The 15,811-nt window shown below is 50.7% G+C and overlaps 1 long non-coding RNA gene across 1 annotated transcript; it reads left to right on the plus strand.

The window, feature by feature from the left end:
* Positions 1-10,339: 10,339 nt before the first annotated feature.
* LOC122216672 lies at positions 10,340-15,514 on the plus strand. Its single transcript, XR_006201032.1, has 4 exons — positions 10,340-11,199; positions 12,568-12,828; positions 13,498-13,628; positions 14,920-15,514. It is a non-coding gene; the product is annotated as an uncharacterized LOC122216672 (long non-coding RNA).
* Positions 15,515-15,811: the final 297 nt, after the last annotated feature.

Genomic DNA, 15,811 nt, shown 5'->3' on the forward strand with positions numbered 1-15,811 from the left:
GGCTCCAGCAGGTGGTCGGGGCGCCCGCTGGGGGCGGCGGGGGGCGGCGGGCCGTGCGCGCTCATGGCCGCCCAGCGCCGGGGCCCCGCGCCAGCGTCCGAGGGTCCCGCGGGCGGCTGGTCCGCGCCCCTCCCGGGCTCGGCGGCAGGGGGAGGGGCGTTCCTCGCTCCGCCCACGTGGGCCCGCCCCCGGGGGGAGGGGCGCGCTGCGTTCCGGGTGGGCGGGGCCGGCGCACGGGCGGGGCAGGGGCACGTGGCGCTCCCGCGGGGGTGGGGGCGCAGGGGTCGGAGGCGGGGCGGGCGTAGGGGCCCCGGGCCGGGGGAGCGCATCCGGCTGGGGTCGGGAGGGGGCACTAGGGCCGCACGCGGGGGGCGGGAAGGGTGGGAGAGCTTGGATGCTCCGCTCCCTCGGGCGCGAGGCGAGCGCCCCCACCCCGGGCTGGGCGCCCCCTCCGCGTCCGTCTCCAGGGTGTCTGATCGGGGGGCTCCCCTCCGCCCTCCCCGCCCTCACTCTCACTCGGTACAGCCCCGCTGCTTTTCGGGTCCCTGGGGACCCACCATCCCACCCCCGTGCCGTCGCCGGTCTCACCGCAGGTGACGTGGGACCCCGGGGACCGTCCCGCGAAGGAAAGCGCGCGGAAGCCTCGGCTCTTCCCCAAGCACTCGTCCAGCCCGAACCCGAGGGTCACCGCTCCGTGGCGCCCCGGCCTCCCCGCCCTGGGCCCAGTCGGGAGTCCGGTCCCGGCCCCCAGCCCGGGCTCCGCGGAAACGGCTCTCGGGCCGGTAACACTGGCGGTGTAGACCCAAATACTCCTCGTTTAAATGCAAATGTGGATTTGAGACACATTTGGGGAAGAAACGCAAAAACACAAGGCCCCCAACCTGTAAAGAAGCAACCACGTGTCTTCCTGCCTTTCTCAGCCCCACGTGCCCGGCCGCGCGGGCCCTGCTGGGCGGAGCCTGCATACGGGGGGGGGGGGGGGGGGGGGGGGGGGCTCTTCCTGCCCGGGATCCCCCTTCCTCTCGCTGCCCAGGCCTGGAAGAGGCCCCAAGCTAAGTCCCTAGACCGCCTGACGGAGGAGGGCGGGGGGTATGTACTGAACAAACATCAGATTCCAACCCGGGTTTTTTTGTTCCAGCTTTACTGAGATGTACTTGACGTAACCCTGTGTACGTTTAAGGTGTATGTGGTGTTGATCTGATGCACTTCCGTACTGCAGTGTGATCACCACCCTAGCATTAGCTAAACCCTCCAGGTCACACAATTGCCACTTCTTTCTGGTGGTGAGAACACTTAAATCTCTGCTCTCACCAACGTTCACGTGTGGAGTATATTAACGCCTGTAGTCACCATGCTGTTCGTTAGACTCCCTACAACTCACTGCTCTCCTGACCAGCGTGTCCCCATTTCCCACCCCCACCCCAGCCCCCCCTTTGCTGCTTTTTAGATTCCACGGTGTGAGATTAGACAGTATTTCTCTTTCTATGTCTCGCTTACTTCACTGCACATAATTCTTCAAGGTCCATCCATGTTGCTGGAACTGGCGAGATTTCCTTCTTTCTCACGGCTGAATGATACTTCATCATATATATATATGTATATGCATATATACATATATATATATACATACAAACATACATGTTCATATACGCCTATGCACAAATATGTGTCTACAGCATATATATCGTAGGTATGACATACGATACGTACACGCACACACCCACATCTTCTCTATCCATATATACAACCACTGCTGGACACAGGATCTCTCAGTATTCTGGCTGTTGTGAGTAACGTTGCAGTACACGTGTGAGTGCAGAGATCTCTTCCATGCCCTGTCTTCCCCTCCTTCGGTAGAGGGGTTGCCGGATCCTATGGTAATTCTATTTCTAGTCTTGTGAGGAACCGAGGCACTGGTTTTCATAGCGGCCGCACCAGTTTACAACCTGTTTTGACTGCTGAGCAGGTCTGGGCTTCTAACCCAGATGCACAAAAAGAGCGAGACTTTCCAGAATTCTCTCTCCTTTGTATCCCATCTATCCTGTACAGAATATTGGAGCTTCTAACACTTCTAACACTCAGTGGCTTACTAGAACATAAGCTCTTGAAACACAGAAATCTGGTCTTCTTTCTATCCCTGGCACGGTAGGCCCCAAGCAAAATAAGTGTCTTGGATGGACTGGCAAGGAATATTGTAGTACTTTTTGTCTACAGCAAAATCTAGAATAAGGACGAGGAAGTATGAGAGAGCATTATTTGAAGTTGCATGTAAGAAAGCGTTTGCAAAGAGTGCAGAGTTTTCCCGGCTGCCGCCTTTGGAGCTCTGTCCCCCTTTTCCATCAGGGGCAGATCCTCAGTTGCATTTACAATTTACACAGTCCCCCGGTGTCTAACCAAGCTCTCAGAAGGTGTCTCTTCCGCTGCACATCAGCTCGGTGGCCCCAAACACACCGGCTCCTGTCAGCCCCGCCTCACCTCACACGGCCTGTGCCAACCTTGTCCTGGTCCTTGGCCTCTGCGTGTGGCCCCTATTCCTCCAACAGCTCCGAGGAGCGGGTGCAAAGCCACACAGGACACCACAGCTCCACCTCTGCTGTGGTTTCTTTTCTCATAGCCTCAGTCCCTCAAGTCCTGGTCATGTTGGTAGCACGGAGCTGAGGTTTCTATGTCCCCAGAGCTGTGGGAAGGCAGTTTCTATGTCCCCAGAGCCCTTGGACCGCAGCAGGCACTGAGCCTCCGTGAGCTCTGACACAGGAACCCCAGAAGCTCCCCTTCTCTCCCACGTCTCCAGCCAGCCCGTCCTGGTCCTGCCGCTTCTTCTCCTCAGTCACAACTTACGTCGTATTTTATTCAGCTTTTATATTTGCTCGTTTTCAGAGGGATGATCAAATACAGGTTTCCCCAGCGTAGCTGCAAGCAGCAGACTCTTGTGTGGGTTTAAAACCATATTTGCTACAGAAGAAATATGCTTGTACACGACATAATTTCTTGGTGTTGTTTAAACTGTGAAAATTTACCGGAGAGTAAAGAAAGTTTATTAGTTATTTAAGAAAAGAACATCACTTATGATCGAGTAAGCCTTTCCAAACTGATACGTATAGGAATCATGTCTGAAACTCACACACTGTTGTGGAAATGTGTTGATATTTATATGCTAAGGAGTTGAAGTGAATACTCTTTTTGAGGCTCTTTCGGAAAGCCGGTAGTGTTACATTATAAAGAAAGGTGTGAGATCATCCACGCTCACAGCTACTCAGAGAAAGGAAAAAGGAAACGAGAGAAGGTAGAGGCTTCCACAGCAGGGGACCTGGATTATCATATGGAAATTTCTCCCAGGGCCTCTGGGGGCATCTGGGGGGTGGCCTCGCCTCCAGAGGACTTAGTCCCTGTGATAGCACCAGTGTCCACGGGCCCAAGTGAATGCCGAAAACTGTGTGAATCTTTGTGTCTTTTGCCGCTTGTAGTTTGCGGTACTTTTTCAGTCACCAGGCTCAGCCGCTATTGACCGAGTGCTGCTCGGCTGCTTCTGCAGATGCTGGGGTCCGACTGACATAAGAGCGGTGGGTCCTCACGGGCGGGCGTCCGGCGGATCACTGACACAAGAGTACCTCCCTCCCTAGGGGCACTGCTGACGTTTTCTTACCCAGGTCATACAAATGTCCACAAGCGAGTTTCTTCACATACACGTGTTAAGCATTTCTGAGAATGAATAAATGAGTGCACGACGCGTTAAGTCACCATATCCTTACCTGAGTAAGATATTTGGAGAAGATATTAAAGAATATCTAGTAGGCACTGGAATATTCAAATATGCACTTCAATTTTTAGAATGGTCTCCAAATAGGAATAAAGCGTGAATATATTTAGGCTTGACTCATAACCAAGTACTCAACCCTTATTTTCAGTTATGTAAGTGTGCAGAGGCTCTGAGGAGAGAATCAGTTTTTGAACACAGAGATACTTAGGTTTTCACAGGCTTAAGTAAGATGAATGTAAGTATTTGAACAACTGTATATGGTTCTCAACTTTGGCCGTGATGAAGATAATTATAAGGTTATCTTCTCAATGCTTTCGTTCTCTTAATAAGTACTTTAGAAATGTATAAAGTATATGAATTTGAGAAGTCGGAACTTACGATTTATTCACTTGTTCCTACAGAACATTACTTGTGGTCCATAGATCGTTCTTTATAAGAAAGAAAGTGCTCTCATCAAACACCTGGCTGTAACCAAGGCATATGGGGTTCCTTTGCTTCGTGACCTGATGAAGTGGTCATTTATCTCATTCATTCATTATTTATTCCACACTAGGGACAGAACTTGTGTGATACACTGTGTTCCATGGAGGACAGGACGGGAAGGGCAGGTCCCGCCTCAGTCAGATGCACAGCACAGGGAGCAGCAGACAGGGGAATCGGGAGGGCTTGGCATTAATCAGGGAACCATGTGAAGGATCAGTACCCTGCCCACCGCCCCCAGCCCCCAGCCCCACCAGGGTCCTCACCTGGGCCACTGCTCCACCCACCACGTGACGTGGTACCTGCCCCCGCACAGCAGCCCTCCCCTTCCAGACCCTGGTCCTTCCCTGCAGCTCACTGACCTGTCAGTCCCAGGTGTCTCACTCCACACGTCCAGTCAAGGACTGGAACCTGTCCTCACCGCCATCCACTGACCCCCCCCCCTCAACAAGTGTCCACTTCTTCCCTGTTCTGCTTGACCAATGAGATCCACCACTACCAGCCCCTTATAGCCCATTCTTACCCTCGCCCCGTTCAGCCCTGCCCTGTCTTACCTGCCTGGAGAAACCACAACCCATTATGCCCAGCTGTCCCTACATTCCTTACCTGTCCCCACGCACCTGAGCCTGCAGGAAACCACGAAGCCGTTCACAATGCTCTCCACCCTCCCCAGGCCCTGGATCCCCAGCCTTCCCTCCCCTCCCCTGCCCTCCCTGCCCTGTTCTCTCCCTACCTTTCCCTCCCCCTCCCTGCCCCCCACCAGTCCCTCCCCTCACTGCTCCCTTCCTCCCTATCCCTCTCCTTCCCCTCTCCTGCCTCCCCTCTCTGCTCTCTCTTTACCTTTCCCTACTCCTCCCTTGCCCGTCCTCTCCCTTGCTCCTTCTCTCTCCTTCTCTCCCCTTCCCCCTCCCCTGCACTCCCCTCCCCATTCTCTCCCTACCTTCCCCTCTGCTCCCATTCCCTCTGCTGCTGCCATCTTGCTTCCTGACCCCACAGAGAGAAACCAGAAAAGAGCTGGAGCCCCCCCCCACTCGCCCATCACCTTGCAATCACATCTACCCCCTTTCTGCTTTTCTGCAGACTCTCTGCTTCCACTTTCTCCAGAGGACTTCCTGATGTCCACTCAGAGGGGAGAGAAGCCCCGGTTGCACTATAGAAGCTGTCGCTTTGCCTTTTCTTGCAATTATGTATTCTGTCTCCTTCTCTTGGTGCTCTGCTAGAATATTCTCACCCATTTGGAACGTGTCCTGCACTGAGAGGAGTAAACTGTTCCCTCTCCTGGTCCTTGGAGACTGGTACCCCTCACTCCGCCCTCCTGCCCTCTGGCTTCTGCAGGGGCGACCACAGCCTTCCCTCCACCTCACTCCCAGTGCTCTGCCAGGGCCTTGCCCCGCCCACCCTCAGCCCTGTCCAGGCTCCGGTGATGACACCCCTATTCCCACACAGTCAGGTCACCGTGTATCAGGTGCACCTTCAGTGATTATCAACGTGAGTACTTGATTTATGAAAGAGGAGGAGGTCTTTTGTAATTACCTGGAGGCCCCGTTGCAATGGAGACTTGGAAAATTAAAACGTTGATCACCTTCCCTGGAAGATGTAAGAAACCACCCAATGGCCATTCAGGAGTAATCTAGGCAAAGCTAAAAATATATTTTCAGTTCTTTGGACCCTAAGCCATATCTGAACGGGATCCCCTTGTTCCTCTTTGAAGAGAAAAGCAGGGTCCTTGAGTCTTTGGAAAGCAGAGTCAAGAAAGGGAGACGTACAGAAGACAGTTTTGGAAGGCAGTGGTTCCCCACGTGAGGCGCTGAAGAGGTTAATCTGTAAGCTTTTTGACTCAGCCATGCTGTACCTAAGAATTTATCACAGTTCGTGATTAAAACACTCGTGGGCACACATCTATTAAGCTTCATTAATAAAAGAAGTTACCACCTTTGTGCATAAAGAGAGGTGAAATAAATGCAGCCCGTGCATACCGCTTATGCAGCTGTTACTCTGAGGTCGGTCTCCACTCATGTGCATTAGACAGGTCTGCAGTATGTTAAGAGAAGAAAATAAAGTCATAAGATGTGAACAGTGCATAATGCACTTTATGAAAAGCAGAAATTAAGACGATTTATGTAAAAATGTATGTGTCTAGGGGCGCCTGGGTGGCTCAGTCAGTTGAGCGTCCGACTTCAGCTCAGGTCATGATCTCACAGTCCGTGAGTTCGAGCCCCGCGTCGGGCTCTGTGCTGACAGCTTGGAGCCTGGATCCTGCTTCCGATTCTGTGTCTGCCTCTCTCTTCCCCTCCCATGCTCATGCTCTGTCTCTCTCTGTCTCTCAAAATGAATAAATGTTAAAAAAAAAAGTTTTTAAGAACAATTTTGGAGGCGCCTGGGTGGCTCAGTTGGTTAAGCATCCGACTTTGGCTCAGGTCATGATCTCATGGTTCATGGATTCGAACCCCAGGTCAGGTTCTGTGCTGACAGCTCAGAGCCTGGAGCCTGCTTCCGATTCTGTGTCTGCCTCTCTCTTCCCCTCCCATGCTCATGCTCTGTCTCTCTCTGTCTCTCAAAATGAATAAATGTTAAAAAAAATTTTTTTAAGAGCAATTTTGGAGGTGCCTGGGTGGCTCAGTTGGTTAAGCTTCCAACTTCGGCTCAGGTCATGATCTCACGGTTCATGGATTCGAACCCCAGGTCAGGCTCTGGGCTGACAGCTCAGAGCCTGGAGCCTGCTTCAGATTCTGTGTGTCTCCCTCTCTCTGCCCCTTCCCAGCTCATGCTGTCTCTCAAAAAACAAATAAAAAACATTAAAATTTTCAAAATAAATTTAAAAATAAACATTTAAAAATTAAAAGAAAAACGACTTCGTGTTAGTGCAGACTGAAGGCACTCACACGCAGGCACACACCCACAAGCACACAGCTTTGCCTTCCCATCGGGACTTCAAACTCGGGGAACACAAGTGCTCTGTCCTGGGTGGTCCTGGTACTGGGGGGCCCTCACTCCTGAGCACTCCAGGGATGCTGAACTAGTCAGCTGGCACTGAGACCAGCCAGGCCATTGACAATCACTGAGCCATGGGAACCAACTTCTTTTCCAGGGTCTGCCAGGAGCCGGAAGCTCTGTGCTGCACCCTGAGACAGACTGGCCCTCCTACTGGCCCAAAGGACAGGTCCTCCCACAGGACTGTTGGCCCAAAGGACCCATCTTCCCGAAGGTCTATTAGCCCAGGGACAGTCCTCTGGAGGCTCTATCCAGCTGAGACTGGGTGGGTAAGCTGAAACTTCCCGGATGAGCCAAGAGTCAGTGGCAGCAAATGTCTCTGGAGGACCTGGTCTCACTCCTGGTGAAGTTATAACACTGATCACCGATCACCGATCACGTTGGCATCCATTGGGGTTGTCTACATTACAGCCACTTTCTTCTTTGTAAATAATATATTGTGGGAAGATACTTTTAGGTGTGTAAAATTGTTATTTACCCAATTTAAACTCCATAATTTTAAGTTTCATGAAGACTGATGATAACATTGAAATGAATAATTTTGTGTAAATCTCTGCCTTAATTTTGAATTATTACATCAATATTTCTGAAAATGAATCTGGGTAAGAGCACTTTCAAGACTCTATGTGAAAATGAGGGGCGCCTGGGCGCCTCAGTCGGTTGAGCATCCAACTTCGGCTCAGGTCATGATCTCACGGTTCGTGGGTTCGAGCCCCACGTCGGGCTCTGTGCTGACAGCTCGAAGCCTGGAGCCTGCTTCGGATTCTGCGTCTCCCTCTCTCTCTGCCCCTCCCCCACTCACACTCTGTCTCTCTCAAAAATAAACATTAAAAAAAATTTATGACTCTATGTGAAAATTAAATCACATTTCAGAAAGGTTTTCCTGGTGTTTTCAAGTTGTCTGAGTTGTAGTCAAGAGAATCAAGAGACACGCTGTCCCTTCGTGTGCATTTGCTGCAACTGTGTTTGCCCATATCACGGCCTCTCTGCGCCCCACTGCGTGCCCCCAGCTCCCCACTCCCGTCCAACACATGCTCCCTGATTCTGGGTAAGCTCCACTTGTGTGCTTGCCGGCTCAGCCCTAAGTACCGCCGATTTGGGGGCTTAAACAATAGAATATCCTCTCCCCATTCTGGGGCCGGAAGTCTGAGATCCAGGAGCCGGCCGGGCCGGGCCCTTAGATGTGAGGGAGACTGTCCCCCACCTCTGGCAGGTGGCGGGCAGTCCTTGCTGCCTCGGCCTGGAGAAGCACCCCCAGACTTCTGCCTAATTCCAGATGGCGCTATCCTGCTCGGTCTGCCGAGGATTGTACTGGATTAGGGCCCGTCCTAATGGCCTCAGGTTAACTTAACTAATTACATTTGCAACAACCCTGTGTCCAGATAAGGTCACATCTTGAAGGTTTGGGGCTAGAAGGTCACCATTTGGATTGTGAGGGACACAGCTGCACCTGTGACGTGTGACCGGCTCTTGCCAGCTGGACGGCACGATCGTGGAGGGAGCGAGTTTGGGAGGGGACGGCCCACATCTGGAGGTGGTTACACAGCAGGAGAAAGGGACACACTTTCTTCAGAGCCCTTTCTGCTCTGACTTCTGCCCGTTTAGTGACACCTCCAGGGAAAGTGCTGAAATGAACATAAACGTAGGAGGAGAGCATTTTCTTGGGAAATTCATGGCAGCTTGCTTCACCCTCAGCTGGGCTCTGTGTCCCCTGGGGTCAAGGCCCCAAACATGGAAAAAGCACTGTGGCTGCAGGTGTTGGGGAAGTGAGGGGGTGGAGGGGGACCTGGTGCCCCTGGGGCTCTGCAGGGAGGCTGGCAGGCCTTAGGGCAGCAGGTCGAAAGAAAGACTCGCTCAGGGTCAGGGGCCTCTGAAGAAATGAAAGGCCCATGCTTGGTTGGTTTCATGAGGAAAGGCCGTGGGGTGGCCTTGCACAGTAGTGGGTTCAGGCTGGAGCCCCAGACGTGGCACGGTCTCAGGGATGCGAACTCGGCTGTCTCTCCCTGCTTCCTGTGCACGTCCCCAGTGGGGGGCCAGCCCCCATCGCTGGCGTGCACCTCAACACCCTCCTGGCCTACAGACCAGATCAATGTGATAAGGACAAGGGTTATGTCTTCCCTGCACCATCCAGATAGGACAGGAGAAAACTGCCCTGAACTTCCTTTATTTTTATTTCTTTTAATTGATTTATTTATTTTGAGAGAGACAGAGACAGAGCACGAGCTGGGGAGGGGCAGAGAGAGAGAGAGAGAGACAGAATCTGAAGCAGTCTCCAGGCTCTGAGCTGTCAGCAGTCAGCACAGAGACTGGGCTCATGAGATCATGACCCGAGATTGGTTGCTTAACCAGCTGAGCCCTCAGGCGCCCCACTCCTTTTTTTTCATATGTGAATAGGGAAAACGTAGTGGGAATGGCTTTCTTCCGTAGCAGCTTCGTGGAAGGAGCTAATTCTCCGTGATATAATTCACAGTCCCTCCACTGAGCCACTGCTGGCAAGGTCATGTCCCTACGTGACAAGAGGGGCCTGGGCAGGGGTGTCCTTCCTTGAACAGAGGTCACAAATGTAAGAAATGAAGAAGTGACCCCTGGAGACATGGTCTACACTAAAAATAAAAACTAGAAGCTGTCTACTAGAAATTTTCCTTGAGAATGAACCCAGCATCAAATGTCTTTCAAGGTGTTTGCAGCTTAACTTTTTGTTTTCTTTAATGTTTATTTTTGAGACAATGCAAGAGACAGAGTGCAAGCAGCAGGAGGAGCAGACAGAGGGAGACACAGAATCCGAAGCGGGCTCCAGGCTCTGAGCTGTCAGCACAGAGCCTGACATGGGGCTCAAACTCACGAACAGTGAGATCGTGACCTGAGCTGAGGTCAGATGTTTAACTGACTGAGCCGCGCAGGCACCCCTGTAGTTTACCTTTTAAAGAAAGCAGAAAACATCCGAACTCTGGGAAGTCAAGCGTTGATTAAAAGGTACCTGATGTTACTGGTTACTTTCAGGGGTATCTGTTAATTTCTTGCCTCAGGCCGTCAGAACACTGAGTGGCTTAAAACAATGAACCTTTATTGCCTCACAGCTCAGACCAGAAGGGTCTGACCAGAAACTCGCAGTGTTGGGGGGGCTCCCCCGGGGCCACGGGGGTATAGCCTTGTGGCTCGGGAGCTGACCAGCTGTGGTCTCCTGGGCTGTGGACACATCACCCCTCCCGGCCTCCGTATGAGGACCCAGGAGTGATGGATTCGGGCTCTTATTACCCTGGGATGACCTCATCTCTACGTGTTTTATTTTCATCGACCCGCTTTCCAAATAAGGTCACCTGCGTAGGCGCTAGGGGTCAGGACTTCAGTGCGTCTTTTATGTTGAACACAACCCGTCACATGCCTCATGGTGGTGATTTCCGCAGCCCAAGTTAACACCGTATTAAGCATATTTGTGGTGAGGAATCCGTCTCGGAGAACCTCGTCCTGCGGCTTGTAGACACCGGCACACGTTGGCAGACACTGGTCCCACGCTGGTCCCCGCTTTTAACCTGTTCTTCCATGACTCGTTGATCAGCAGTGAGCAGAGTCCTGGCCACCACCCATGTGACAGAATACTCTGGAAGCCGCGGACAGCTGTACATACAGAAATGGCAAGATCAGCAAATGATGGTAACGAGCATGGACAAGTCTCATAAATTTGAGTATTTTTTAAAGGAGCACATGCCATAGACTTCGACTGATGCCTTCACGAGGTAACAAGCAGGAAGATGAGGGTGGTTCATCGTGAGTTAGAACAAGGTACTTACGTCGGCTCACGTAAAGAATGCTGGCTTAGCGTTGCAAACACAACCTCCAACAGAGTGATGTCGCACAGACCAGAGGGGCTGTGACCTCCGAGGACTCCTGTGCCTGCAGAGGTGACTGACCGCTCACTGGACAAATACACCTCCTTTGCTATGGGACAGGGGTCTCCGCACCCTCATTTTTCTGTAAGTTAATGTGTGTTAATATGTGGAAAGTCAGGGAACGGGCCCATCCCTGAAACACCAACCAGGTAACCCTGGGAGTCTGCCCGGCGACACCCAGCGTGACACTGGAGACAGACAATAACCCTCTGACCTCCTGGTCGGCCTCGAGTGTTCCTCTTGCCACGCTGGGTACCCTCCCCAGACTGTGCGCGACCCCAGGGACCCTGGTTTCCTTGTGTCTGGGTGTGGTTTGTTTACACTGGTCCGCAAGAAACGTGAACGAGCTAGGATAAGCCCGAGAGCTCGTTCATCACCACCAGTAAGTCGCTACCCAGTGTTTGCGCCAGAGGCTAAACTTCTTTTGTTTGTGAGGGATGTAGGATTGTGTTTTCAACACCCTCCAGGATTTCAGAGACTGTTTTGCTGTTTTTCTTTGTCTATTATTCTAAGGGTAGGAAACCAAATTCAAGAAAACCATCTCTCCCAGTTTTGCCTGCTTCCTAGAAATTTAGGTGCGTCTCTCCCCGAGGTTGTTCAACCTGACAGAGTTCCTGATTTGCCTGGGAGACACATTCCTTACGCTCTTAGAGCCAGGACCCCAAACCACGGGATCACACAAGGTCAGCTCCTAGAAAGGCTTTGTAGGCACTGGTTCCACTGACAAAGGACATCCTTGCTTCTTAATGATGGACTTTCCAATCTTGGTCAAATGAGATTTAGTCTCCAAAACAGTACTCCATTATGACGTGATTTGCACAACTGATTGGGGCAAAAAAAAAAAAAAGTGCATCATTTATTTTTGAACCCATGAAAGCGATTACTTTGCCATTGAAAGTAAAACTATTCCGTAAAAATATTTGCTCTTGAATATTTTATTTCCATGGTAAGCGCTTGGTTACTAAGTTAGACAGTAACCCTCTGTTCTGGGGAGGAACAAAGGAACAGAGAGAGAGCTTCAGGGACATCCATACAAACCTGTCTGGAAATAGAGAGGAAAGCAACACAGACCTTGTTCTATGACAAAACACATGGCCGTAATCAGTGAGACATAATTAATTCTCACTGTGCTGGCTCTCGGGTCACCTGTTTCGTGGAGCCGTTTGTTACCAAACCAAAGACAGTTCTGGGAACAGGGTACTACCCGGCAGTTGTCTGATCGGCCCTCCAGCCCGTCCTTGAGGGTCCGTGGTGGGTCAGAGCTCAGCGTCAGGCTCTCCCTTGGAGGACACAAGGCTGCCTTCTTAACAGAAACCTAATTTCTAGCTTTTGGGGAGAGCGGAGCAAACGCAAACCCAGCTGTTGATGATGATGGGACACGTTAATATATTGCGATGACTCCCACACTGGGACAGAAGAAAGTCACACCCTCTTTTCCCATTAAACACACAGTCGTTTCATTAGGTCTGGACGCTCGGTTCCCCCCTGAGGTGAGGACACCCTGCACGCGGCAAGGACACTGGAAATGGCCAGCGTCTTCCCCAACAGCTCATCTCTGAGACCTGCCTGCATCCACTTACCGGACAGAAGTCACCTGGTGGTCGGGCTTCTCCGGACGGACGCCTCTCCCCACAGGCTCACACCTGTGGTCCGCGAGCAGCGTGTGCGGTATCCCAGGGAAACAGGGCGGCCTTGCGGTCATCTCTTTGTAAGGTGAGGCTCATCTCAGAGGCACTTCCTTGGCCATGGGGGACATCGCAGAGGAAGTCTGAGCATAAAAGTCACCCTGAACATTTCTTCTGGTGTGTGTGTGGGGGGGGGGGGGGTGAGATTGGGTTTGTAATGTTGAAAATCAAAAAAATAGTAAGAAATATGATGAAGATACAATCCTCAGTGTCTCCGGACAGTGAATGGCCTGTTAATCGGTGACGATACAGACTCAAACAGAACACAGAAGCCATGACATTTTGAAAACCATTTGCTCCCTCACAAGTGAGAAACCATTTCCAAATTTTTTAATAATGAAAGAAATGAGAGAGTGAACACACGGAACAGAACGTTATTGTGGCAAGAAACAGAATATCTGCCATCGGTGGATTACACGGAAGGCAAGCCACCACCTGTTACTACTTGCTATTAAAACAGGCTGAAAATTCTAAGGCTAGATTGTCATTCTTACAGAGGTAAAGTCAGTTTTGCATTAAGGTAGCAGTTGGCTGTAATGGATTCCCAAGATCCTTTTTAAAACTCTGATGAATGAATCCATCAAAACGGAGCCAAACTTGCCAAGATATTAACACATTGTGCTAATTCATTATTTGCAGACATAGAACCCAAAGCAAATAAAATGTCCATTCACAAGCTCTCTTCATTCACATACAGGATTAACCAGCAGCCTTCAGGAAAATGAGTCTCTTTTTTCCCTTCATTAAATGGACATTTCATCCGTATACCCATCACCATTGCTGCTGGGATGGTCTCAACCACCCATAACCATGGAAACTTCTAACCAGGTAAGTTAATTCCTACTTCACAGAGGAAAGCAAGAGATAGGAACTGAGAACCTCACTTTCCAGAAGCATTTTGCAGATGAGCAAAGCTACGTAATCTGACTCTTTTTGGGGAAGCACGTTTTAAAATTCCTACATAATGTATAAAAGCGGATGCATTCATTAACATGACCCAAAGATATAGCCACTTTAAAAACAGGAGAAAGCTAAGTTCTATTATTCCAAGGTCTTAGTTTAAAGATCTTAGCAACTATTTGTAAGGTCGCACACGATATGTAACTACTGTCGCGGTGAAGAGGTTCCTCGGTCAGAACCACAACTACATTTAGTTGAAGGCATAATTATACATACTTTATAATCTTAAAGATGATACAAACACGTCGTTAGTTTATCCAAACAGTAAGTAGTAGAGGAAATTTAGGAAGTTGAAATTAACTAGACTTGTTATGACAAAACAGAGACCTTATAAAACTTAAATGAAAAACTGTATCAGACATTGAGTTTGTAAATCAGAATTATCCAACTAGATTGTTTTGTCAAAGGATTATCTGTGGTTTCTTTGAATTTGCTTTCTTTTTTTTTTTATTTTTAATTTTTTTTTTTAACGTTTATTTATTTTTGAGACAGAGAGAGACAGAGCATGAACGGGGGAGGGGCAGAGAGAGAGGGAGACACAGAATCGGAAGCAGGCTCCAGGCTCTGAGCCATCAGCCCAGAGCCCGACGCGGGGCTCGAACTCGCGGACCGCGAGATCGTGACCTGAGCTGAAGTCGGACACTTAACCGACTGAGCCACCCAGGCGCCCCTGAATTTGCTTTCTTATGGGGAACAAAAATGTTTTTGTGCTAGCAGTTTCTCTAGAAAAGTTGTTCTTTCTTTCTTTTTTTTCATAAAATTCTAGTGTACTTCCAATGTTAGGTGGTAGTTCTCTTCAGTTTTCTTGGAATTCAAGGAATATTAGTTTTATATAAACACCTATTAGACTACAAACCAGCCAGAGAAGAGTTCCTTGGTTACGAGGGCCCCATAATCTAATTTATTAGTACACTCCGGGGCAGGAAGATATTTACTGTCCCACAGTGACAGGTAAGGCGTTTTTCCAACTACTGTGCACAGACTCACAGAGAACTTGTAGCTTTAGTTGCTCAAATGCAGACCAAAGCCACACAGAACCATGGCAAACAGGTCCTCATGCCAGAGGGCTGCTCCTTCCGAGCGGAGATGACACAGTCACGTGCAGTCAGACACAGGAAAAGATGAACTGACCCAGTTCTCTGTCCTCTCTGCTGGACAGGTGCCGTCGTGAGTCAAGTCCCCACTCTCTGCCGAGGACTTGGCCACACAGGACAGCAGCACTCCTGGCTGAAAGCCGGGAACGGGGCTGTGATGGTCAGCTTCAGGGTCCACTCGGCTGTCCAGGCGCACCCGGAGTGTCACCGTGCAGGTCTCTTGTAGGTGTGGTCGGCAGCCTCGGAGTACAGCGGCGTTCCCTCCACGGTGTGGGGGGCCTCGCCCGATTAGCGGAGGACTCCAGAGCAAAACCAGGTTTCTCAAAGAAGAAATTCTGCCTGTTGAGTGAGGTGCTGGCCTGCCCTGCAGATTCCAGCCTTGCAGCCCTTGGTCCGTCTCCCTCTGTCTCAGCGTGTGGAGGGACGATTGGGGATGCTATCACATTGTGGGTGGACACATACCCCATTGACTCGAGGTCTCCGGGGAACCTGGGCTAACACGGACCCCCTCGGGCCCGTGCAGAAGCTGTGATGTCTGTGCTCTCGACAGCTGTAATAGCTTCAGCTTTGTGTTTCCCTCATCTGCATAGTTACAAAGGTTACACTAAATTACAAGACATGAACGTAAGGTGAGCAGATATTAATACACAAAAAACTCGGTGATATGGAGAAATCCCTGAATGGTGCGTCTTTCTAAGCGGGGTAGGTGTGGAGCATGGATGTTCCGGAACTGCTAAGCCTGCCGAATCTTGTAAGTGAATGCTTCCCGCGAAGAGCATTCTAAACCCAAAGAAGTTTACCACTGAATCTTGCAAAAATTCAACCAGAAAATAGAAAAAGAGGGAACACTCCCCCACCCATTTTTTATCGGAAGACGGACCCCTGCCAGAAGCCGGAGGCAGTGGCAGCAGATTCTGGCAGGGTGGTGCAGAGCTCCGGTTTCCCGAGACGGACCAG

Source organism: Panthera leo, chromosome A3 (assembly GCF_018350215.1).
Source record: "Panthera leo isolate Ple1 chromosome A3, P.leo_Ple1_pat1.1, whole genome shotgun sequence".
NCBI lineage: Eukaryota > Metazoa > Chordata > Mammalia > Carnivora > Felidae > Panthera > Panthera leo.